The following is a 27,625-nucleotide window of genomic DNA, read 5'->3' as shown; positions in this document are numbered from 1 at the left end:
TCATGTTTCTGACAATACGGCATTATAACACGTTTGGATGACTTCTTCACAGCTTGAAAAGTATTCAGTACAAACTGTTAGAGAGACATGCTGTCCCCAAAGCTCTGATCCCATTGTCTTTGTTTATCCCACAATCAACTTGTTCTTATTTCCTTTTCTGAGAACCACAGTGTTGCTTTTTATTCATGATGAATTGTTGATGATGCAAATTTTTGCTTTCATATTATCAAGGGAGTGTGTCCAATTTCATCTTCAGCACACAAAAACAATGAATTTAGATTGTTGAACATTCCAGTGAATTGTTGTGCTACTTTACTGATAAAGTAAGGCCATCGCTGTGATTAGGATAAGCAGCACTGGCAGGAAAATAATAAATGAGGAACAAAGTATCGTGATATTCAATATTCTCTCAAGATAGTGTCTTCAAATTCATTGTTTTGTCTCGCCCAAGTCCAGAATACTAAAGATATTGAAAGATATAAAAATGCAATAACAGTTTTGCTGGACAAATAACGATTGTAAGATTAATTGATTATTCAAATTATTGTTAAGAAGTGATAAACCTTCTAACATTCCAGCACTATACACATGATTTACATAAACGGCTTATAGTACAGTCCAAGGACAAATAGTATTGTGTAGCATTTTGTACACTGACCTGTTGAAAGAAATTGTGCATATATGGTAACATTGATTGCCTGACCATACTGTACAGGGCCCCTTACTAAATGTTCTGTACCCTCTGCTGTATGGCCAAGGATTTCTCTTCTTGTTCTAAACCCCAGTTGATTACACTATAGTTTGTGACTGAGAAATCCCGTGGCTCACAGCTGTGTACCGCAGGCCAGGACCGAATTTTACAGGAGATTCCTTTCTCTGATGAGAACACTTTCTCCAATTAATTTGGATACGTGCATTGGATTGACTTTAATGAAGTTGCGGCCTAACTCCTTATGCAAGGAGCTTTTATAAAACTGGTTTCTAGAATGCTAACTCTACTGTGGTCAAAAGAACAAAAGCGTTGACACTACTGCAAGAAATGTATATTAGATATTGCTTTGTTTGTTCTAAAGATTATTGAGAAAGGTAATTGTATGGCTCCTTCTCTTGCTTCATTTGTTGGACCTCCACTGGGGAAAGTAGACATATAATAAATAATTGATCAATTTTATTGTAGTGTTGGTGATTGCCAACGTTCAGCTCTGAAGGACTGATCATTTTTGCTTTGAGTGATCGGGCTCAATTTTAAACCTATGTAAGAGTTAGGATATTGTGAAGCCTACATGCTGCATGTGCAGTGTTGTGTTGCCACATTAAAATATTACAATATATAAGCTTATTCCCACTCACATTCCACAATCTGTGTGTGTGTGTCCAGTTTTTGTAGGCATTGCATTAACATGGTTAAATCCTCTGCATGGCTTATTTGATCCAAATCCCTCCCAAAGCTTTTAAAGCTCCTGCCTTTTTATTTCTGTGTCTCTTTCTGTCTACAGTACCTATCGTTCCATCTGACACTGAAGGAACCTGTAGTTCTACCTTCAACTGTATGTATTTTCCATTTGTAAAAACGTTTTCACCCTTCATACATAAACTGATGCCAATCGCAAAATGGCATGTTTTTCATTTTGGTATTCAGTTTACAACATGCGATACATATTGATTTAAGGTGCATTGCCAAAGAGTCATTTCAACTACAGTTACCTCAAGTAACAATGGCTTGCTTGACTTCCAGGTTCAAGGTTCTTTATTTAACAAAAACAAGTAGTCTTTGGTAATGAACATCTTAGACCTCAGGCCCCTTCAACCCTGCTCATTAAATAACTAAAAAGTTGCAAGTAAATACAAAATCTGGACCTAAGACAAAGAAAATAGTGCAAGTTAAGACCTAGGGTTAAAATATACACAACATATTATAACTACGAACTTTTCTCACTAGCAGAAATGACAATTGTTCCCCCCAGCTAAACACAAGTAAACATGATTCAACAAGTAAAACATGAGCAACAAAATGAAATAAAACATAAAATAAAAAGCACCATTAACTCCTCTTTATTCAGCATTCGATTTAAGTTCGGTTTGACTAGTATTTACATCTTCAAAGTCAGTGGTCATTTTTGATCAATTTGATCAAAGTCTGTACTAACGGTGAAAACTAGACTGTCTCAAAACAGTGTTTTGTACCTTTTCTGGCATTTGAGTTGGAATGATCCCGGCATATATAGAGAGACATCAAGCTTTCATTTCAGTTCCAGAGTGACATTTGTTTTCTATTTGAAGACAACTCCCATAGAATTATACGTAGTATGTGTAATCAATTTGAAGATGATAGTGTAGCTTATATTTCAAACATGTTCATGTATTTTTTAGTTAGGAATATCAATTTGCTGCACATGTTTTATATGCACACCCTCCACTTCACAAAACATTCATGAATGGTTTATACACTAAACTAAAGCCACTGTTGTAAAATCTGTTGATTAATAGCAGAATAGTTTTTACAGATTTCTAGCTGGACGGGTCAATGACAAAAATGAAGTGGTGTGTCCTGGTGTTCTGACCCTGTAATCTTAACATCCCCAGTTAGAGTCCATCCAGGGCATGTCATCCCTCCTCTCTGTCTCGCTCCTCATTTCCTGCATGCCATGTGATCAAACATACACTATCATGATATATAAAAAAACAAAGTATTTAAAAAAATATTTTTAATCCCTTTGACAACACCGAAAATCCTGCAAATTCATAACTGTGCAATATTTAACACTTTTGATACACCAATGGCTCTGTGCAATTTTATAACAGTGTAATATTATTATAATAACATGTATACAAACCATATTTGTCTTTCTTACAATTTTAATATATGAATATATTATGGTATATATCTCAGGGACTGTGCACCTCGCCCCCCCTTTTTTTCTTCTGCACTACTTATATTTGTAATTTAAAATTTCTCATTGACACTCTAAAGGGATTGCTTCAATCTCATTGTGCAGGTATTGCACATGTGTATAATGACAATAAAGGCATTCTATTCTATACAGTAGCTGATATCCTTTTCCCATTGGATGAACGTTAACAATTCCAAAGTTATGAGGCGGTAGGGCCCTACACTACCTCCTATTTGGCTCAGTAGGCTGTTATCTTCTAATGGTAAGCTCGATCCCCCGTCCACGTCAATGTTGGACGCTCAAAACAACTGATTGAACCCGCCGCGACAAAGTGGAGTGACGGAAGACCTTCACCGGAGAACGGTGCTTATGCTTGGGAACACAGCCAAGCTAATGTGAACTAACACCACAGATAACTCGTTTTCACAATGCTAAAGATGGCTTTTAGCTGTGTAAATATCTAATGTAGCAAAAGAAAATATAAATAAATTATGCAAATATAACTCTTCCTCCATTTCCACAACATTTACTATGCTCAGAAATGAAGCCATGCACACTTACAGTGTAGGCTATAATATTTCATACCGTTGGTGCAGCTTGTATTGCGCTACCTTTATTTATCTTTGCCTAAACCTAACCAAGTAACATTATCTTTGTTTGAATTCACAAAGGGACTCCCAGAGCTTTTAAAGCAGCGCGCCAAGGGGTCTAGACGTGAACAATGACCGTTACCATGTGAATATATATGAGGCTGATATCCACTGATAAAGCCCATTCAATGGAGTGTTAACAAACAAGAACAGCCCTATGCTAAAAAAAACTAAAAAACTCCAACATTTAAAAGCATCTCGCTATCTAACTTGATTGAGGACAGCCGCAGAAATGAATGTTTGGAGACGGTCCCGTGTTACTTCATCTTTCACCAGACACAGTATATCTGTATAAGGAAGTGTTTAACCATAAATCATCCTACATCTCACACACACACACGTATCCATGGCTTTGTCTATGAAGGGATTGGAACAAAATAGACTTTTTTTCTACTCATCTACAGTATGTTGGCCGAAATTAGATTCTCTTTTGTTCCTCTCTCTTTCTCATTATTAGAAATGTCTGACATGGTTGAAAGTGTTTCTCAGACAAAATGAATATCAGGGTTAATGTGCCTATTATTAACATGTGGGTTTCTATTTTAATAACCTCACGTCAAGTAGCTGGTCTTCAATATCCAGTAGCACATGATGTAACCTAATATATGTGACGGAGACAGAGGTTTAATTTCTCTCATGTGATCTAATTTCAGAAGATATTTGACTAGAGAAAGTATATTTTAACATTTAATATAGTAAAAAAGGTAAGTGAGAAAAGGCAGAGACCTATTACTGTATATGGCAACTGTATTGTTTATAACCAGACTTTATTAATGTAAAAAAAAATGTAATCTTCCAGAGAATCTTGTCAGGTATATTATTGTTTTCAGGCCTGTGTGCAATTCCAGTGAATCATCAAATCCTGCAAATTTCCTAACACACTGGTATTGTTACCACCTACTTTTATGTGGAAATAATTTCAATGGCCCTAATGAAGTTCCTATGTGAAGGTCATTTATTTTACTCAAGTTATTTATTTATAAGTTCTGCCATATCTGCCACAGTCAGTGACTTTTATGGATATTCCCACTATATGGCTCTTCTACCTGTTATTTTTAGCACAATTGAGCAGTGCAGTGAAGGAAGACAGAAGTTATATTTCACATTGAAATTGAAGCTTGGAGCGTTACGTGTACGACATCTCATGGCATGTCACACCATCCAGTATACTACGTTCTCATTCTGCATGCATTTAGCTGAAAGATGAATGAAGGTTTTGGATAACCACAGTCCTTTCTGTGTTTTTTGCACATACTGCTGCCGTTGGTACCTGACTTACCTAACCCACATGCATAATTCAACAGGGAGCTGAGTTTTTGCTGCACATAATGACAGCAAGTTATAGAGGAAAGCACTACAACTTAACATCTGAGAGCCAGTGACAGCAGAAGTCACATCCTGTCAATTTCACTGACTGCCTCCCCTCTGTGAATTTCTCTTCATGACCTCTCCCTCCTGCAAATACTATTCCCCCCCCCCCCCCCCCCCCCCCCCCCCCCCCCCCCCCCCCCCCCCCCGCCCCCCCATTTACTCAGTGGGATAAATTCTTGCCCCTTTCTATTTTCTCTTCAATATCTACTGACTGCTCTGTATTTTCCCTCCAATCTGCGAGGCCATCTGGTCCTCTGTCCTCAGTCTCGTGTCTGTCCGCAGTATCTTTTGCTCTGTGTATCCATTTGACAAGATTAATAGAGTGAACCTCAGACAGATATAAGCTGCTCATTTGATAGGGATTGTTGGGAGGAGATAAGTTTATAAGCAGATGAGCAGGCTTTTTTCCTTCAACAATGAAAGCTCACCTGCACGGCCAATTGAAAGGTTCAGGGTAAAACAAAAACAACATGTAAAAGATTATTCTGAGAGATAAAGGTCTAATCACTCTGATGTGACGTTAGGTTCTCAGGTCGATATTATGCAAAAATGTGACCCTCTTTCATCTTTCAGTGTCAGACACGCCCACAGACACTCTAAAATCACCCAGCTGGCAGCATAAACGTCCCTGCCCTGAACTGTAGTCAGATTAATGTGCTGCCAGGTGAAATCCTGCTGAAAAAGATGATTGGTTTTAGATCAGCTGTGGTTTGTGGCACATACAGTGTAGAACATGTGGACAGTTACAGCTCATTTTTAGTTTGAACTAATATAATTTATATCTACAACATCCTAGATCTCTGTATCATGAAATATTTTCCTACAGTGAGGGTGACAGTAATATATATATATATTAATATTTGCAAACAGTATTTAAATTAACCCTATAATGCAAATCTAACAGTAGCTAATTAAATGTTATATTAGTCACAGTCAGAGCCATATATTGGAAAGAGTTTGGCTAACTAGGGAATAAAATGTTCTGAGCTATCCTGTTGGGATTGGATCCAAGCTGGTCAAGTGTTTTGTGGACTCCATGGTGGATATCAACATTAATCTGATTCTCATTGACATAGTGCAAGGAGTAGTGGAAAAATGTAATACATTATTTAAAAAATATTATAAATCACTGAAAAAATGCCCTACATTTGCGCGTTTGGCCGCAATGAAAAGCAACAGAAAGCTAAAAGATTTTATAATTTCCCTCATGAACCAAAAAGGCGAAAAGTATGGGCGCTGAAGATGAAAAGAGCAAACTGGAAAGAAAGTGACTTCTCATTATTGTGTAAGGTAAATGTCAATTTCACTTTTCAACTTATGATAAGAAATTACATAGTATCCAATATGGTGCCCATGATTTGCGTTGGCCAAACTCTCTCTCGCTCTCTCTCTCTCTCTCTCTCTCTCTCTCTCTCTCTCTCTCTCTCTCTCTTGGCTGTCATATATTGATTAAAACTCCATCAAAAGTATTGAGATTTGTTTGGAAATGAATGGAACAAGCATTCCTAAATACATTAGGGAGCACTGAGTTGGTAGAACAAATCAATCCAAAACTGTGATGGTTCAATTTAGCTTTAACTGAATATTTGAAAGAAACATGTCTTATCATGCACTGCAATTTACAAAGCTTTATGTAACACGATATTGAGTAAGCATGGCCTGGCATACCTATTTTTTAGTCTTTTCTTTTTTTTGTTGCTAGAAATATGCATTAGACATACTGAATGGGCCACTGAGAGTTGTGATAAAGACCTGCATCTGCATCATTTTACCTTTTAAATTGTTCTTGTTTAAGCAAATAAACTACTTCTCAGTTTGAATATACTGCTGCAAACATGTCTTGCAGTGACTGGGTATTGATTCATAGTCTACAATTTCACAAGTTGATTGATTGATTGATTGATTGATTGATTGATGATTGATTTAAACTATCTTCTAACGTAATGTAATGTAATGTAATGTGCTCCGTATGTATATCAGTTTAGGCCTACATGCTGGAGGTCCGGGCCAAGTTGTGGTACAATTGCTCTACTGTAGTTGTGAGCCTATGTTGCACATCATTCTCTCTCTTCCCATCTATTTTCTGTGATAAACCATGACAAAATCACCCAAAGTTGTATTACATCACACACATTCTTTCTTTTAAGAACATCAATTCAAACCAGGACTTCTCATTAATGAAATAACACACACCCTTTGGCCAAGCCCAGCACCCAGGTAAGCTACACATGATGGTAACATTTAACAATCTTGTGTGTGTGTGTGTGTGTGTGTGTGTGTGTGTGTGTGTGTGTGTGTGTGTGTGTGTGTGTCTGTGTGTGTGTCTGTGTGTTTACTTGTCCAATTATAGTTTCTACCCCTCCAGACACATCCTGTTCTTTAATTTTCTCCCACACATCTCTTAACCTCTCCTCGTCCTCCACTTGCATTTTCTTTTTTTCAACAAACCAATTTAACTTGCGCGCTAATTAACAAGGCTGGCCTCAATTAAAGCAGTAATTGGACCATATGGAAAACCCAAATTGAGATACATCATAGACACAGTTTTTTTGTTATTATCCTCCTGTGACGACCTATCACTATTACTATTACTTTTATTTATTGTTGTAATATTTGTTTGGTGAATAAAAAGGTATCCTTGCTTATACAAAGGAACACTTTATTATAAAATACACATTAGAGTATGATAGAGAAAAGTGGCCCTAATAGACATACCGCCCATTATTTTGAGCAAGCTCCATAATATGTGTCTACTTAACTCTATTATTTACAGAGACCAAACAATTTCCCCCAACAGCAAGAATCTGGTGCAATGCTGTCAAGGAAAAACAGACCCTGGCTCTTTATGGGCGGCCTTCAGTTATACAGTTATAACAGTTATACGGATATTTGACTTACAATAATTATAGCAGTTGGTAAAATGGACTGACATGATGAACAGTGGTATTTATAGTAGGTGAAAATAATAGAACTATGACTAGTAGTAATAGTAACAGTGCATGGCATAGCAGGGTGTCATGCAGGACCAAGCAGCAGCTGCAACCATGATCCAGGTGCCACGGAAATCTGTGAGGCGAGAAGCAAAAGGACTCTGGCAAAGAAGCTTGCAATAATGATAAATGTGCAATATCCCATAAATAAATGCAAGTGTAATATTTTTTCTCTGTAAGCATGTAAGTCCATAAACACAATTATTGTTAAGCTGGTATAAAACAAGCAAAATGAAAATGACTGCGGCCTGAGGGCCGCGGAGGCTTTTTCCTTGATATTTCCAGTTAGTTAATATGTTAATGTCCTGGAGTTCCAGTTGCTTACCATGCATGACATCTAGTGATGCCCTTCCCTAAAAACTGCGAAATTACTGTACACAAGGTTGACAAGAAAGAAAATGGATCACTATGACATTCGAAAACCAATATGGATCTATGAATATCAATAATTGTGCTGTGGTACTGTATTACTGAAACCTCAGCAATGTCTTAACAGCTCTGCTCTAGAAATGTTCTCTGAAAAACTGTAACAACAGTCGGCTCATCTCAGTCCCTGGGGATGCAGGTTTTTACAGACTTTTCTTCTTTTTAACGAGGTGACAGGGACTGCACACATAATGAGCTTTGTTCTGTGTCAGTAACTGAGAGGTTGAGAATATAGTACGCTATATGCTCTGGTCTTGAAGAATAGAATATAGTGACTTAGCAGTGATTAGCACAGTAAAGTGGCTGGCTCCAGATGTTAGCAGGTGGAATGCTTATTAGCACTCCCAGGAGAAAGTGAGATTGAGCTATGGTAGTTAAAAGTCCGACGGAGAAGCAGTAGCCTGAAGGTTAGAGAGGGTAGGTTTTTACTGTAAATCGACTGGTATTCTATTTGTATTCACAGACACACTCTCCCTAAACGAATGTAGTTTAAATGGACAGACAACTTAACTACAAGATGCCAAAGTGGAGCAGAAGTGGGCACACTGGGCAGCTCCCGGCATTATTTAGTGTTATATAATATTCATAGGATTTTTATTATGTGTCAATCATTGTCCCTTCATCCATTTTTTGTCTTACAACTGATGTAGTTTCTACTCACAGAATAAAAAACTTGATCCCAGAAACATTTTGCTGTGAGGTGCTTCTCAAAATGAATAACCAAATAACTGGCAGATGCCTTTGTAGAAGGCTGCTCCCAAATATAACGCCAATGCTTGGTTGATGCTCTAAATTCTCACAGCAACTAAGTTGCAGTAAGTACGCTAAAATTGTACCTTAACTTCAGGAACTGGAACTTGCCTGTGAAACTCATTAAAGCCAAAGCTCAGAGATTATTTCGGAGGGTTTGAAATATGTGTCTTTAACAGCATGATAATATTCTCCCCATGCATTTTGCAATCCCGCCTGTGTCAGACAATGCATGTCTATGACAAAATGCTCCACTCATTCTTTCTCTGAGGATGAAGAAGATTCTGGTTTGAGAATATCACTAACTGCACAAAGCAATCTTTTTAAGACGCCATGCGCAATTAATACTCCAGAAGGAGTAAAGGATTTGGATTAAGCCCCTGCAGCTGCCTTGAAATGCTAACTTTAGCATTATCAACCACTGTGGTCCTTTTTAAATGGAGGAGGACTGATTTTTACAATAAATTATCAAACTAATGGATGTGCTAATGGATTAATTTGCACCAGATTGAACTACACTAACATTGTATACACAGAGGTAGAATTCTTTGGCAAATATGACCATCAAGCGCATTTTGCCAAGAGGTTGATAGTGTATTTCTGTGTGTTCTCTGAGGCTGTGGTTTGCAATAAGGCTATTGCGCTGAAATGGTAAATAGACCCTTGGGTGGGGTGGGGGGGTCTGCAGAAGATTAGATTAAGGCCATGTTAACTTCCCACAATCTACTTTGGTATCATCCACACGTCACTATACAGGTCAAGCCACGTGCAAAGCTTTATTTAAACATGTCCAGAACATCCTAAAAAGAGCTCCTCTCTGGCTCTGTCACATGGACACACATATCTAATCATGTTGACAGCAGTACCAAAGTAAGGTAATTTGGTCAGTTTCCACTTTTCTCTTTTACAGTCTCAATCACACACCTGTTTCTCTTATGAGCCTACTTACACTGCACCTCATCATCCCCCAGTCTCTCTGTCTTTCTTCTTCTGTTGTCCTATCCTCTGTAACTCTTTCCTCTGTTTGTGATTAATCTAAGTTGTAGGATCATGTCCCACCCTGTCAGTAAGATACAGTTGTCATTGTGGAATCATTACCATGGCAGGCTAGAGCCGGAACTGTGACGTGTGACTGTGTCTGGCTTAGGACTTTAAACCACCTGCTGTCTGCTCCAAATCTGGGATAGATGGTTGGATGGATGAAAATATTATAATGACGTGATGAATGATGGGGTAGTGGTAGTGGTTATGTTAATGTGTGTGGTTCTTTTTTGTTTGTCTTTTTTTTTCTCGGAGCCACAGTTGACCATGACCTCCAGTTTGTAGCAAGGGAGTGGAGGAGCACATCTGGTGTTTTGATGTGTGTGTGTGTGTGTGTGTGTGTGTGTGTGTGTGTGTGTGTGTGTGTGTGTGTGTGTGTGTTTGTGTGTGTTTGTGTGTGTTTGTGTGTGTGTGTGTGTGTGTGTGTGTGAGTTGAGCATCTGGCCAGGCAAAAAACAAAACAGGACTGGAGCCGGGAGCGTGCAGTTGGAGGGGGTTGTCGTATACTTCTGTGAAAATGCACACATCTGTTTCTCATCCTCCCGTACACAGGAAAGTAAATAACAACACAAGTGCAAACAGCAACAATTTCTGAAACAGATACTTCAGTACACGTATCATAAAGCCCTGCTTTTTTACGTAAACATATCTACTGTGGGTTGGCATGTCCTTGCACAGCAGTTATAGTTTATGACATAAATATCTTATGTCAGTGAATGCACCACAAAAGCCCCAGGCAGGTTTCCAACCCGGGGGAAAAGAACAGCAAAAATAGCATCCCCACACAAACAGACACATACTTCACACTCAGACAGAATATCTCTTGGATAGCCTCTCACGAAACCATGTTCTTTCTCTCATTCTCAAGGTTGAGTGGTTGGTAAAGCATGGTTGAAAATACTGCTTACAGTATAGTACATTAAACACTTGTTTCATAGGCTATATATATACACAACAGAGAGGAAAGCTGGGAGGGAGGGAGGGAGACAAAACAACACATGCAGAAACAGACACACACAAATGCATACATAAACAGACACACATAGACAGATAAAAGACAAGGGACCAGTCACATGCCCAAGTTGAGACCTCAATGAGTCAGCGATGATGCGCCAAGTATCCAGGGTCTTTCCTGGACCGCTCCATGGATGCGTGCCTTAGAAAGTTCCATAGAAACTACATCCAAGAAGGTAAGGGTCCATGCACGGATAGAAAGGTTATGAGGTAGTTCTCAACAGGTTTCAATCCTTTTCTTTGCAGGTGTAAGTCTAGAAATTACAGCACGCCTTTGAGTTCTAGAGAGCCGAAAGGCTGCCATATCATTCAGAATCAAAACGTTGACAGTAACAGGCACAGTGACATTAATTAAGGCGGAAATTTTGGATGCAATATTGTTCCAGAACTAACCAACAGGAGTGCACTCCCAGACCATGTGAAGAAATGGACATTGTGCTTTAATTGGGAAGAAAGTGCATAAAGGGCTGTTAATTATTTTCATGTGTGAGATACAGTATGTCCTATGAAATAAATTGGAGTGAATCTGCTGATGTCATGGATTGCATGATACTTCTGGAATGTTAGACCATGCATCATACCAGTCAAGATTAACACTGAGCCCTGGGCAATCACGTGCCCACATCCTCTCAATAGAAAGGGAGGAGCGGCCAGACATCACTTAGAACTGATAAAAGCTAGATACCATCTCACCGTTTTTAGGCTGCACAGTAAATAACTTCTGGATAGGATGGATGGGCAAAGGCCTTTGCCAAGGGACACTGTATGCCTTAAGTGTTGATCTTAATCAAAAAAGTTAAAAGAAGAAAGAGGAATGTGGTCTTATAGGCTCTATTTTATCATACTATGCTACTGGAATGTATGTGTTATGTTTGTTCTATTTCGTATAGGCTTCGCCCTCTAAGAGGTGTTGTTATTAGGTTTATCATTACATGCGCAGTTGTGAAATATTCTTTTGCCGCCATGTGCCCTGCATGGGCGTCTCTTACGTCCACAGTTACTGTATATCACAGCTGCAAGACCAGAGATCCGCTCCCTATTTTTCTTCAGCGACAAGCAGTTTGAAAACTTTGAAGAACAGCGGTGTCCGCCTGTGTACTGACATTCAGACCGGCTACATCCTGCTCCATCCGAGCTAAAAGGTGTGCCTTGGCCCCATTTGCCGGACTGGCACCCGGCTGGCCGCCAGAAGTTCCATGCCCGCTTACCAACAAGGGAACTCAAGCGGTATACGATGGCAGCCAGGCGGACAGTCGGGTGAGGTAAGGACACCACCAGCAACGACACCCAGACATCCCAGAAGGGGATCTCTTTGGCGGGCAAGAGTCCGCTGACTTGGAGCCCTGCTGAGATGGTTCTCTAGCCGGCACCGGGTCTCCCCTCTTCAATTGGAAGAACTGGATTACGGAGGCCTGCCACTGCGGCTGTCTCCGTCCTAGAAGGGGGCGCACCAGCAGCTTTTTCTTTTGCATCAGGCAGGCTCCCTGCCCACTGCTAAGATTTTTGTTCTCAACCTAGCATAGAAGGCGTGTGCTCTTGGACGGTCCCTTTGCCCCTGATGGGCTGTTTTGACCGCACCTTGGACAGCCGCGAGCTGTAGGTAGTGGAAGGGATGCGGAGACACACCTCTTAGAGAGCAGCGAGCCTTGGCTACAACAGCGCTCCTCATGGCTTTGACATCAGGAAGGAGAGTAAGTAACTTATGCGCTCTGTCGGTCTCACTGTCCTGTTTTCTATTATAAAGGACGGGAGCTACTTTACAGCCAAACCCTTTACTCATGCCAAACGTCAAAACTAAAATTTTTGGCCAATCATTTCTTACCTTGAGGGTTTCTTCCTTCCGCCTCATAATAGAGAAGCAGAATAAGCGGGACACCAAGTATGCCCAGTGCACGCATAATCTCAGTTTGTTTTACGCACAGCGGACATCAGGCAGAACAGATGTTCGTTCACTATATAACACTCACACAGCTCTTTCGAAACAGCGGCTGTCTCTCCGAGTGTGTGAGGTTATCACCCACGCTTTTAATGTAATGGGAATGGCATCCGGGCACACTCCACAAGAGCGGTATCAGCACCCGCGGCCCTCCTCAGAGGTACGACAGTGGCTGACAGATGCGCAATGGCGTCTTGGGCATCTCCGTGCCTTTTTTGGTCCACTTTCATTGCGTGTGTCTCCATGATTCACTCAGTCTTATCCGCAATTAACGGCTCCATTGTTCTTCACCAGAGTGCCGTGAAAAGTTTTCTTTGCATTAATTAATGAGGATTTTTATCTAAATTTTGGAGCACCTTCAGAATCCATGCGGCAAGGCCTTACAGTGTTAAGAAGGCCAGTCATGGAGATAGTCTTTCAGGTTTTAAGCTAACTATATCATTTTGTTACATAAAAAACCTGTAGAGTGTGAGAAGGAAGAGGAGCTGGTCTACGCTATCTGTTTGTGGACTTTGTTTTCACGGGTGGCATTGACTACATTAGCTTTGCACACTTCACTAAAACTTGACTGAAGAAATATGCTGATGTTGGGAGCAGATCTCTGATCTCGCAGCTGTAATATACAGTTCCAAACAACAATTCCAAGAAAGAAAATACAAAATATTCTAATTATTACTAAATAGTGTTTAAGTCCAATGTGGTTGCCTGCTTGAAATGCAGTGTGTGAGTCATGTGTCTGTTTAGATTGAGCACCACATGGTCTTATTCATTTCATTACTGTCACTTGCCACTGGGCAGAATGCTAAGGAAAAACACCAGATGTGTCTTGATGCAATAAAAAGTGTTGGATTTGGTGTAAATTTGTAAAGCAAATCTTAGCTTTGACTGCTTTATGTAACCAGTGTTCATCAACAGTGATATCCAAATATAACCATTTAACAAAAAGGGGATGTGACATGTTTAAACAGATTTATGCTATTTTCAGTCCACTGTCAAAAGTTATTTAGGGACAAGAGGTCAGTCAGACGTTGTTTTGAATTGTTGTTAATCTTTGGATTTCATTCAGCGAGACTCATTAACGATTAACATTATCAGCGTGGGTGCCAGGATGAGACAGTTTCCTACATCCTACAGTCATCCCCCCAGAGACACTGTGTGTACTTGGCACAGCAAGTGGTGCTATCACATTCTGTGTCCCAACCATGCAGTCGTATTTTATGTGTGTGAGAGGAGGACCAGCTCTCTATATATGAGTCAGGCTTGGGTTTTAAAAACTTTGCAAAAGTCATCACGTCAGAGCAGGAGTGTTAGAGACTGTTTTTCCCATTCTCCCTCAAAGACGAAAATTAGAAAGAAAGAAACAATAAATTAGAATAGACTAGACTAGATTACCTTATTGTTCCTGTGGGGTTGTACTTCATTGTCAGCTTACACAAACATCCCTCCCACCACTTTAGATGTCTCTTTCTTGATATGTCATCATCATCTTTGTGTATCCACTGTTCCTTAAGGTTTATTTGTCCTTTCTTTCTTTTTATTCTCCTCCATTGCTGCTATTCATCTCCAAAGCATTTCATTCCAGTGCATGAGGCCGCTGAGCAAAAGGCAAAGTCCAATCAAGCTGACAGGTCAACTGAACCCAGCGTACTTTGTCGAATATGGACACTTCTGAGAAAGGGAAAGTTTTTTTGTTGTTGTTTCAAGTTAACTGTCCTGAAACTTTTGAAGTTGGTGCGGGTTGCTGGGTGTTTTTTAAATGATAGTTGTGTAGATTCACTTAATATAAAAATCTTTAAAAGGAACAGAAGCACTGGAGTAATAAATGGGGTAATGTACATTCGGGACTGGTGCAGTGGGGCAGAGAGGAGCTGACACGCAATACAAAATGAAGATAGTGTATGGAATTACAGTGTGGATTTTTAATGTAACATAAACAGAGATGTATAAGCTGAAACTATATGTTAAAAATAAAACATACTGACCTGTAAAATGATGCATGCATACCTAGCTACAGCTCCTCGATGTACTATAGTTTATTTGATGATGGACTATCTCCTGATGGTCTGCACGCAGGGGGTGTGTATGATTGAAGTGACAACTTTTCAAGACTTACTTACTAAAAAGAATTTTAAAATAACTGGTAAAAACTATGTATGCAATGTTTTACCGCTGATCCAAACTATCTTCACCCAGAAAACAACCAAATGATGATAAGATTCTGCAAGCAGCTAATAACGACCCGTATTTACTAATTACATACCTATTTACACGCCAAATTCTGTGTTAAGTGGTTGGTTGGGGTGGTCAAACAAAGAAAGGACTTTCACAAAGGAGACCAAAAGGCAACAGTCTTTTATGGACCTTGGGCCTTGATACAGTGACATCCGTGTCAATGAATTATGTTCTCATTTTAGTAGTTTTACGTGACTCGCTTGAAGCCAAGCCTTTATGATTTACTCATCCTAAGTATTTTTGTTGCCAAAACATATCTAGCATTTCCCAGCGTTAACTAGCCTACTTGTTTAAAACAGAGGTTGTTACATTAAATAGAAAGGTCCTATTGTTACACCTGTCGGGTCTATCCGGGAATGATTTTCAAACTCAAATGTGTTAGGCTACACAACAAGTAGCAAACTCCTTTGAGGAATAACTATTTGTATATTGTAAGCCATTGAGTGGTAGAGAGGAAAAAAAGAGAAAGAGCGTGTGTGTGTGTGTGTGTGTGTGTGTGCGTGCGTGCGTGCATGCGTGCGTGGGAGATGGCGTGAATATTAAGCAGTAAGGTTATAGCTGTGAACCTAGCAGTGCATTGTCTGTACAGTTTAGGCTATTTGTCGGTGAATAATTGCAACAACTGCTTAAGACCCAAGCCAAGTTCCACCTGCTGTTTCAAATGAAGGGGATTAGCCCTGACGATTGCGACAAGCTAAAGTAGTTCATGCTCATGTAAGGTGGGCTGACCTTTAAGGTGGAGCAGCTATTCTCATTTTAGTGAAAACGTGCTCAGCTGAATTTAGTGTGAGCTGTTCTAACAACCAGATAAAACTAATTTTGTATTTTTTATAGTTGATAGACCCGACCGTTGTAGCAATAACTCCTTCCTTATTATATTTACAGAAAATTCACAAAACTTACTTCTGAAAACAAGTACAAAAATGAATAACTGTTGAATCTTTTCACGTCTAAATTTTTTGCACCAAATTATAAATAGTAGTATCAATAAGAGTATTGATAAGTATTCGTATTTATAAGCAGTATCAGTATCACTATGTACAGTACATTGATAAAATCCTAACGACACCCATCCCTAGCTATGCAAATGCACTACTAGTACGAGTACAAAATAGATGTTTGAATTTTGCAAACTATGTAGCATGCTATTAGACTACAAAACATTTAACTTTTGCATAAAATGATTGGGATTCCGTCACGGTGGTGACTCACAATAGCATAAATAATATGCAGCACATATAGAATATTTAACTGTGATTACATAAGTTTGCCCTTGAGCTGTATCTGATCTTCAGCAGAAATGTACTCTGTGGAGCAAACACATGGACACAAGTAAGGCTTAGTACATCTCTTTTTTTCCGTCCATTCAGCAGTTAAAAATACAGCAAAAATCCATGAATCAGCCCGGTGCGTTGAAGTCTATTTAGACTATCTAGTCTGGCAGTTGTTTGTTCATGTCAGTGGACTTCCCTTCCCTCGTCCCAGTAAAGCTGTGTTCAAGGCGTAAGCTTCTCAATTGGCTTGGGATTGGTTTGAGTGAGACAGGCTCATGTAATAATGTCAAAGTGGTTAAGCCCCCGGGCATCTTTAAAGAGCTTTCAGCATCCACACAGGGAGAAAGACAGGAAAGAAGGAGGAGGAAGAGGAGGATGAGGAGGAGGAGGAGGGAAAAATGCATGTAGAAAGAAGAACAAGAGAGAGTAGGGAGACCTTTTTCAGCACACGGGGGACAGTGGAGCAGATGGAAAAGGTGGTGAAAAGACATCTCATTGGGCTAATGTAACGGGCAGCAGCAATGAAGAACAAGAGAGACAGCTAACATGAATGGTCAAGTAAGAAGTTAAAGTCGTCATGTCATACACCAGCAAACACACAGCTTGGAGTCAGAGATGACTAAGCTGTGTTTCTGTGTATTTGCCAATGCCTGAGCACCTCTAAAGCCTCTGGCAGTGTCACAGTTACGTTCCCACTCTTCAAAGGAATCTCTCAACTTCTCTGTGATATACATTAAAGAGGACTAATTTAGTCTATGTAGTTATGGATGACATATTCGATTCTACTTAGCATTTTAATGTGACGAGTTAAGTCTTGGTAGGCTGTAAGAAAGAAAGCCATCCAGTCGAGTCTAAAGTGCCGTCTGTTTAGTAGAGGAGTTTACTTCAAAATTCTCTTACAAAGCCTGGACCATACTGAAGGCTAGTGGGCTGGCAAAGCTCTTTTTAAACTGAAAATGGCTTTCCTGCTAAAGTCATGTACATAAAAGTAGAGCAGTGCCCATGCTGTGTGCGCACCTACCGCGCTGATGCCTCTTCCATCTACGCTAATTGCATTCTTCTCACCTGTGAATTGTGAGCCTCAGCCAAACTCCTACGAGGTGCACATAGCGGGTTATTAATCATTGACCGAGGTCAGAGAAATATGGCGGCTCATCCCCATCTTGTTTTCTCCTTGAATCAGCTATTTCATCCACAACTTCAGCAGGAGAAAACATCCTGTGACTTCCGACTGTCAGTGAATCACCTATTCACATCCCACTGATGAGTTACTGACACTCTAAAATGCTTCAGGAAAGCAAGGATTCAGGCTGACTCTTGACTGCATGCAGGTGAAAACACCAGTTGTCCTTATCCTTCCTCTCGGCAGTTGAAGTTGGATTTGTACCGTGACAGGCCGGCAAGGTTGTTTGTCATATTTACACGGCTTGACTCAGGGTATGAAGTGGAAAATTAAAGGAGAGCCTCTAGCAGGAGCAGTCTTGTTTGTTGAAATTACAGGAACAGGAATCAGCTTTTCTGCCCAATGTATGAATAAGAAAACTTTATGAATAAGAAAACTGACTGGAGTTGCCTCAAGGTTTCTTTTGTGTGTTTTTAAACAAAAAATGTATAAGTGTGGACCAACCGTCATATTACTTTGCTCTTCCGCCAATATCTCTTACATGGCATCAAAGAAAGTGAAAACATTGTGAATCAAAGCGTTTTTCAAGGTTTAGTGTGGTTGTCAGCTTCAAACATTATCAAAGCAAGCATCTGTGTGTCACTATCAACGGGCTATCACTAAGTCAATTCACTGAAACTCTTACTTGAATGATTTTATCATCACATAACATCTCACATGGATAGCTGGTCTTGATTTAATAGTGCTGAAACACCAAGAAGGGGCTGCACAGCCAGGTGTGACAATACATGTCTCGGTTTGCCAGAGGCAAGGGGAATCAATTGAGAGGCAAAGTGTTGAAGAGGTCATTACCCACAAAGTACAAGGACATCTGCACATCTGTATGCTACTACAGTTATTCTATACAGTATGACCCCAATAGCACTGATCACTGAACAACAAAGGACAATCAAAGCCTCACAATTATTGCATTAGACAAATCCATTCAGTGATTCCACAAACACAATTTTACTCATTACTTTCCAATGTTTTACTCAGATTTTGGAATAACAAACATCTGAATTCTAATCATAGTGTTACTCAACAGACCTTAAGACATCAACATTTCTTCTTGCTTCCCCTTTTTTGAAATGCATTTTTCAGATACATTCAGGATTAGGCGTTGGTGTAGATTGTAATGGTACAGTAGCTGCTGATCATTCGCTTGTCCTTCCCAGCAAAACAACTGACACAAATTAAGTGATTATGTCAATTTCCACCATCTGCGTGTGTATTCTTGGAGGAACCCTTGCACTGTTGCACACACACACACAATCCTGTTGCGGCTGAGCTGTAGCAGATGTTGGAGACAGTGCTTGTCCAGATGTCTGCTTATCACTCGTCTTTATTGGGAGGGAAAACACAAAGCAGACTGCAGGGCACGCATGGACCATTTAGAGACTATTATTCTTAGGAAAAGCACATTGAGACCTTCCATACTTAGCCTAGATTCCTCTCCATGCCCTTCTGTCCTATTTCTACACTTAAAGAGGTTTATTGAAGCTGTTAATTCTTCGGCATTATCACTGTAAAAACGGGAGGATAAATATAGTGGGTATGCTTTTTATTTATTAAATTATGGTGGTTGAAAAAAATAAGTGACATTTTAACCTGCAAAGTGAGAAGTGAAAAACTATGTTGTCCTTTCTAGGTCAAACAAGCATATGGCCCCAATTTTGACACCTTGTGTCTTGGGGGATTTAGAATTGTAATAACCTTGAGGCTGTTAGATTAATTGTATGTCAGTTTGTTACTCGTCAGGTTTCTGTAATGGCGGTGAATTCATGCAGCTTTTGATTCTAGATATTTTAAGAATGTGACCGCTCAGTGTGCAGCCCATTGTTTTCTGAGGCCTCAGTACAACATATGACTTGCAGGGCACTTTAAATCACTGCTGTTGTGAAAAGGAAAGGTAAATACTACTTAGTTTGAGCTCAAACCTGTAATATAGCTGGTGACTAATTCATTGCTGCAAGCTAATATAAATAGCACATTAACAAACAACTTGAGTAAAAGCTTTAACTCACAAGCGGTGCATTCTCGCTGTCTTGCTGTCTTAACAGGCTATTGTTACGGCTCAGTAAATGCAGCACTATGCTGTCAGTGTGAGTGGTCTTTCTTTATCTGTGAACATCCCATGGGCTTTTACAGTAGGCCAGCCTGTTCTCGTCCTACTTTCCAGCACGCCTGTCCTCCCTCCTTGTTGTCTGTTAAATGTGACGTGCTTGCCCTCTTTTCACCGACCTCTCTAAGGTATCAGACAGCAGAGCCACTAGCCATGGAGAAAGGGTTGCTTGGACTGAATCCATCTGTCTTGTTTGCTTCCCTAAAATCCAATTCCCTCCTCTCGTGCAAGCATCCCCAGCGACACTCATCCATCTTTTGCTTCTCATGAATCTGGTTTTGTCTGGTCAGGTGCAGCAAGCACATCATTTGTTCCAGTTAGGGTTTTATCCCTCCAGCCTACTTTCATCTGTACTCTATTCTCTTTTTTCAAAACGGCCAAGTGACGCTATGTTCAAGGCTAACAATATCACAGTGGCAGGGAGGGAATGAGGTTCGACTTTTTGCCATCAGCAGCTGCTCTAAACCAATAAACAGGATGTAAAATTGAGAATCGCTGCCATGGCCAGGTTGTTGGCAGTACTGACGGCCATATTCCAGACAGCGGTAATAGCATTATTGGTAATGTTATGGGTCTCAACTGGCTGTAATTGAATGTAACTTATTCAGTTACACGTATATATTTATGTCTCCCACTGGGCATTGAATATGTATCCTGAGATTCGTCCTGCAATAAAGACTGCAGAGAGTTTAATAACAGTAATGGCAGCTTAATGGCTGCTACCTGCCAGCATAATGGAAAATTTGAGGTGTCATATTGCATCTTTGTTTTCATGGCTCAGGGATGGGATTCTAATCACACCTTTTTATATCACTGAAAATAAAAATACATCTCTCTATGGTGATGCTTTTATTGCATTACAGCATCCCATCAACACATGGGAAATAATCCTATTACCAGTAAGACCCAGTGTACCCAAACACACAGTGGTTGGCCTAATGTGGACGCTTAAATATTAACCTGAGGCTCACTTACCATATTCCACATTGCCATTCAGTAATTCTGCTGAGGCAGAATTACTACATTGTTCCCTGGTTGCTTCACTCACATGAGTTCTCCTTGACTGGTTACAGCAGCTGTAACCTGTTGTTGCACTGCTATACTGTAGTTACTGACAGGTAAGCTCAGCAGAGGCCTACAGCTACTGCATCTACCATATGGACATGCATTTACTACAGTCGGTGTCTGCCTGTCTGCGTGACGGTAAACATTAATTTGCAGTCGGCCTATGCCTTTTTAATAGCCATGCTAGTGTCTCTATGGATGGCAACGTCGGTCTGTGGATCGGCTGGGCCACGACTTTGGTTCAGGTTGAAATAATTAGTTACTATAGGATGGATTGTCTTGCAATTTCAGACAAAAATTCATGGTCTTCCAAGGTGATCCACTGACTTTTCTTCTAGGGCCACAATGAGGTTAATATTTGTTTGATTGATTGATGGATTGATTGATTGATTGATTGATTGATACATAGTTTTAATGAAATATCTTGACAGCTATTGCCATACAATTTGGTACAGATAGCTATGGTGCAGAGAGGATTAAAACTAATAACTTTGGTAATCTCAATTGCCAGCATTGGGTCAATATTTGTGGTTTTGTGAAATAAAAATGCCCCAACTATTGAATTGCCAGCGATTGAGACATTCACGTCACCCACAGAAAAAAATGTTTGCATCTAGTCCCATCATTAAACCAAAACTTCTCTAATGACATTTAGCTAATTTGTTTAGGGCTAATTAGCAAATGATAACACGCTAATATGCTAGACTAAGATTATGACGGTGGTAAACATTATACCTGGTAAACATCACACGTTAGCATTGTCGTTGTGAGCATGTTAGCAAGCTGATGTTTATTTAGAATTTAGCTCAAAGTAGCACTCATAGTGAATGACTGACTGTAGACTATTAGTCTTGTTACAACTAGTTGAATTTGAGTTGGAATCTGTTGATACAAACTGGTGTCATTCATTCAAATATTGACCCATAACCCACTGAATTGTGCCTGATGGGTGAAATATCTACCTGTTACAAGAAAACATTGTAATGTTGCAGATTCTTTGTAGTTGAAAAGCTGGGATTTGTTACCAAGCTTATATTAAAAAATGTGTAATATGTCATGTCATGCAGTAAAGCAAGGCAAGGACAAGTTGAAGATTCTTGGCATGTCTCTCCTACATGAGACTTCACCTGGAACCTGCTACTTTCCCTTGTGTGAGAGATGTGCAGTTTGTGGTTTAAATTAATAAATCAATCATATACTGGATGCTATCCTCATTCTAAGTCTAAGATGATAATACACTTAATGAATAATGATTCCCACATAACACAGCCCAACATTATTTCACAGTTACAAAATGGAAAGAAAGGTGGCATTTCATTATCATTAATTTCATATTATCACCTTACATCACATACTTTCAAGTAGTTATTTAAATAATTCCTTATTCCACATCATATTCATTCATGGAGGAAGGCAATAAAGATAAATTGTTACTGACACTTAAAAGCAGGCTCAGGTAATTCGTGTTAATGTCACTATTTCCATTCTTCACTCCCTCATTGCTTCAGCTATCCATCTGTCAGTGTAGGCCCAGACTGTGTGTGTGTGTGTGTGTGTGTGTGTGTGTGTGTGTGTGTGGCTTTATTTCATTTTCTCTCTCCCTGACTTGTTAACCCTACGCTAAAGCAGCAGCCCCCAGAGAAATGAAAGACAGGCACAGAGAGAGAGGTGTTCCTTCTCTGTTCATGTGTTTGTTGTAAGATGCATATTTGTGGGACTGTGCTTTTGTCCATTTGTTTGTTTTTGTGTATTTTTTGCGCAATTTGATTAAAGAAGTGTGTTAAACAAGTGTTTTAAAGTAATGTGTGTTAAAGTAATGTGTGTGTGTGTGTGTATGAGTGTGACTGTACGCGTGTATTAGCTGAAGGCCGTGCATCTCTCTCTTGAGCCAGCTCCTACAGAGCTAGCGTGCTGCGTTCACAGTTGGCCTGTATTTTACCAGCAGTCTCCATTTACACCGTCTGCCACTCGACTGTCCACTGCTGAAACATATATGGATTCTCTGGCTTATGTACAACTGAGGGAGGCACACTGCAACATTTATGACATAACATATATATGTAATACTTATTGTTCAAACTTGTACAGAATACAATATAGAAGGTGAGATTTAATGTGCAACACACAGATCAATCCTGTCTCAGAGGGCTGAACAGGACATCCACCAGTTGATGTGTTTGCAGTATGTTAAATAAACAGCTGAGCCATATGTAGTTTGACTTTTGAGGCTCTGTCTTTTAAAAGCAACCCACACTTAAACTATACAAACAGTTGAATTGCATATTGACTCCACTTAGAATGAGTTTTGGAAAGCTTGAGTACAAAAGACCAGGGACTGATCTTTCAAAACAAATTTAGTCTAATCAAGTGGTCTCTCTTATTGATTTGGGAAACTAATTGACTGGTCCCTTTTAATTCTAAGAAATAAAATGAAATGTCAACAAGCAGTTTCCTTCATTCTAAGCTTCCTCCTCCACTAATGACAGAGGCCAAGAAAAAAACGTTAGGCTAGTAGGATACAAATTGTGTAGCCTCTGCAAGACTGTAAGATTTACAGACAGATATTGCATCCTCTCTTAATAATAATAAAATATTACAGTTGAAGTTACTGCATTGTAAAAGAATGAAGTAAAGTAGGTAAAACCAAAATCGTTCACTAATAAACCAATGTAACCAATGTAGTTCCAATCATGTAATATCAGTGTTAATCGAAACATGTACAAAATATCTGCATTCTATAAATTATAGAGTGTGGGCTAGCCCTACTCTATCTGTAAAGTGTCTCGAGATTACTGTTGGTGTGATTATATCATATCATAATTTTAAAATGCTGCCACTCAATACTTAAAAATGTGATTAGTGCGGGTCTGTGAATATACAAAAAAATAATTTCTTGATTCATTTGCAGAAGAATAAGAGGCCTAGACTAATTAGACTGGCCAGCTCAAAACATGAATTAGTTCCTTAGTTACCATTTTTCTACATTAGTTTCTGACCTTGGGTTGTCAAAAAGCTCCAGCACGGTTTGAAATTCAACCGCTGATAAAGAACTGGGTCAACTGAGAGTTATATCAAGGGCAGACTTGACACAAGGTTAAAGCAATTATATTCCATATTCCATACTTCTGTCTAGAGGAAACTGTTGGTGATGCCATTGATGCATCTGCTAGAATCCGATTTAACCCAAAATACGTGTTTCAGAATAGAAAACTCTGCCTAAAGCAACCTGCCACTTTTGAAGTTGTCCATTTGTAAACAGATTACTGTAACATAAAGCGTTTAGATATGTATCAGGAGGTCTAAAAGCAAAATGAAAGACATTTGCAGTTGTCTATGTACAATATAAGTGATTGGATATATTTATTTAGATTAGTATTGTGTTTATTTGATGACACATACTGAGTTATAAGGTCAGACGCCATCAGGAATCATGTTTGGGATACATTAGGGTGATGATGCTTGAGGAAGCTAAAGAGTAATGAATTCTGGTGCTGTTCAGTTACTGTATTTGTATGAGTAGTGTGTGGTTTGATTCAAGATCTATTTTAAAGAAAAAGAAAATGCCAAATTGATTGGCTGTAGACATAATGGTTTATGTGGAACTTTTGAAACGAAAGGGCATCTCATTTAAGTTGTAACGGTGGGCGAGTGCAGAAACTTGGCATCCACTGAAAGACTTTAATTTTCTACTTATTCTTGTCTGTGACTTGTTAGCCCTGAGAAGGGCCTGTGCTTGCTGTTACTCCATCCCCTCGCTCATACAATGGAGGAAGTTCAAAGAACAAAGACCAAAATAGTAGGTAGTGTGATCTGCTGCAGAGCAGAGGAGTTCTGGGCTTTCAGTGACGTGGGTAGCTAGTAGGCTCCAGAAAGTTACCATCAAATTTTTTTTTGTCACTAACTTAACACCAACTGTCTCAGAACCTCTGCCAACAGAAACTGCATTTAAACCAGCATATAAAATAAAGGGATTCTTACAGTATCTGTTTCTGCTTTATACTTTATGAAAACCTTCTGCTTCAGTTTGTTAAATCCCTGCAGCCTTCTAATGGCAGCAGAAAACATATGCTGACAAGTCTGCAGCCCCTAATTTGAGAATTATGCAAGGCCATTCACTGTGTTTACCTCAATAAAATCACATGCTAATGACACCAGATTGCTATAAATTTACCCCAAGCCTCTCTATACACGTCTGATTATTGTGTTATAACATGTTTTTTTATGCAGGATTGTACTACAGCTACTTATTAATCCTGTGTGTTGTTACATCTGTTCCAAATTCCTTTTTCAGCTAAATTGGTGTTTCATGTTTTATTCTTGAAATGCATAAAGACACAAATGCTGGTGTGTCAAATTCTACACATTGATATGACCATTTATGATGCAAGATATATTAATTTATGATCTGAAATATTCCGATTAATGCGATCACATGAACAGCTTAATCAAAATTCACTATATAAATAGTATTATTAGTAGTATATACAGTATATGTATGTATGTATACATGGCTGCAGATTTGTTATGCTGTGTGTTCCTGAAGAAGTGTCTTTCCATTTGTTGAGTTATCAACATCATGTGTTACTTTGATTGGCACAGCTGGTTTATAGCAATGAGACCAATGATGAGACTGGATGAGGGTGTATTTATTAATTCCGCCACCCTCCGTTCTATACTCCCTCGCACACAGCCCTTTTGCACTTTGCATTGCTGCACCGACATAAACCAAAATAGGAGCGCTTAGAGGAGCGCTTAGAGATGCTCGCACAGTGCACCCAAGACGTACTTTGCACTTGTTGCACTTGCGAGATAGGGTCCAAAGGGTAAAAGAGAGTGTGTGTGAGAATATTCTGAATATACTGTAGTTTACCTGGGAGATTAACCATGTTGATTTCATACTGCAGTCCTCAGAATACAATACCATGGAAAAGTTGGTGATTAGAAAGACAATACCACTTATAAATCACAGTGAACAATGCGGCAACTGTTCACTCAAAGATGCAAAATGCATTTAAAGAAATGGAAAACATATTTTTGTGAATAGCTTTCCAGGAAATCAGCAGCAAACTGATTCTAGCTTTTGAAAATCTTGTTCCAATCACCAAATGATTAGAACAGATCCTGTTCTTTATGAAATAACAAATGCTCTATTTAAAGCTGGTTGCAAACTGATATTACAAAAGAACATCTTTATTTCAAGGTCAAAGGGATTCAAAAGGATAATTTTTTTCAAATTAACATTAATTAATGATCATGTTGGTATACTTTTTGTTGTCATGCTGTACACTGTCTTTCTCTCTCTCACACACACACGCACATACACACTCTCTCTCGCAAATTCCATTATTGCAGTGACCACATATAATCCAGTTGCCATATCCGCTTCCAGCTACCGGGTCATTAGCATAATTATAACATGCAGATAATTTTAGAATGAGCGTGTAATTCTGTCCAAAGAGTTGTCACACTGCCTAACTTGTGGGATCTTCAGTCACACTCAAGTGGCTTCCCATCTGCTCACTGAATAAAACAAATTGTATAAGTAGGAGAAGTTCTTGTCCTCATCTTCATGAAATGGCCCAACAGATTTCTTAAAGGACTCTTGTGTCTGTTGGCCTTTTCCCCAGCCTTTACCTCCTTACCTGAATATAATGTTTTCAACATTTATGTTGCTGTGTGCACAATTTACTTTCTGCAGTTAGAGCCTTTGAATAATCAACATTTGCTTGTTAATGAACCTGGACATAGTGACTCTTGCAGTAACTGGATTTCATGGTTGGTGGTATTACAATGATACTTTGTTGTATCTCATATACTTATCACAGTCTAATGTAAGCAGAATAGCCCCAAACTGCTTATTTTAAATTATTGTTATTTTATTATATGAGGTACAACTAGTACTTAATATAATTTATTAGTATTATACTATTAATATCTAGTGAAAAGTTTACTTAGTGAGTTGTGAGTGGGAGAATTTAAGACAAATGGGTTGGGGGGGACATAAATGTAGGGACCATGCGCCTCAGAGAATGCATGTTCCGAAGCCCAGAGTTACCAACTGCAAGCATGCTTGCATTTTACCTAACAAAACAATGATAACCTGATTGGTTCACAGCAACAGAGTTTAGTAACTAATCAGCTACAGTCTAATTTTTAACATAAAACTCAGATTACCGCCAGACGCTTTAAACTGACCTTTGAAGTAGAACATGCAATCTACTTTGCATGGATACAATCAAATAAAAAACATTGGCTCACGTTTGTCATGCATATCCAAAGGAAGGAGGAGTTTAGTGCACATTAGAAAAATGAGGAGTTGTTCAACATTTCAATGTGTGATATACAGTAGGATCAGTTCACCTTGTGGTTTTTTATTACTTTTGAGAGCAAACCCAAAAGGACATGAAGGTCCTGAACAGAACATTGATTTAAAAGTATACAAGTAAAGGATTAACAGTACTTTACCGCCATGCTTGTGTCTCTGTGAGGCTGTACCTGAAATTGAATGGAAATCAATTGAATATTTGTTGAGATATTTTAGTCTGGACCAAAGTACAGGACCAAACCAAAAGGTCCCGATTATGAGTGAAATGTATGCTGCATTTAATGTGTTGCAGCTACAATCTATTGAAAAACGTTAAATGGACTGCAATAATTAAGTACCAGTGATGTTGCTTTGTGTGCGTCCTCTGTCTCCC

At 39.3% G+C, this 27,625-nt stretch overlaps 1 protein-coding gene across 4 annotated transcripts in view; it reads left to right on the top strand.

Moving 5' to 3' along the window:
- The window catches only part of dlgap4b (discs, large (Drosophila) homolog-associated protein 4b), a 100,447-nt gene that overhangs the window by 31,739 nt on the left and 41,083 nt on the right, over nucleotides 1–27,625 (top strand). Inside the window, exon 3 of one of the 4 annotated variants that reach the window (XM_034869199.1) lies at nucleotides 1,497–1,547. The exons of the other annotated variants lie outside the window; for them this stretch is intronic. The gene's annotated coding sequence lies outside the window, so the exon portion shown is untranslated. The remainder of the gene's footprint in view (nucleotides 1–1,496; nucleotides 1,548–27,625) is intronic. 4 annotated transcript variants of the gene reach the window in all.

Source organism: Etheostoma cragini, chromosome 4 (genome assembly GCF_013103735.1).
Source record: "Etheostoma cragini isolate CJK2018 chromosome 4, CSU_Ecrag_1.0, whole genome shotgun sequence".
In the NCBI taxonomy this organism is placed as follows: domain Eukaryota; kingdom Metazoa; phylum Chordata; class Actinopteri; order Perciformes; family Percidae; genus Etheostoma; species Etheostoma cragini.
Note: the sequence above shows the minus strand (reverse complement) of the source record. Positions and strands in the feature narration are given on the sequence as shown.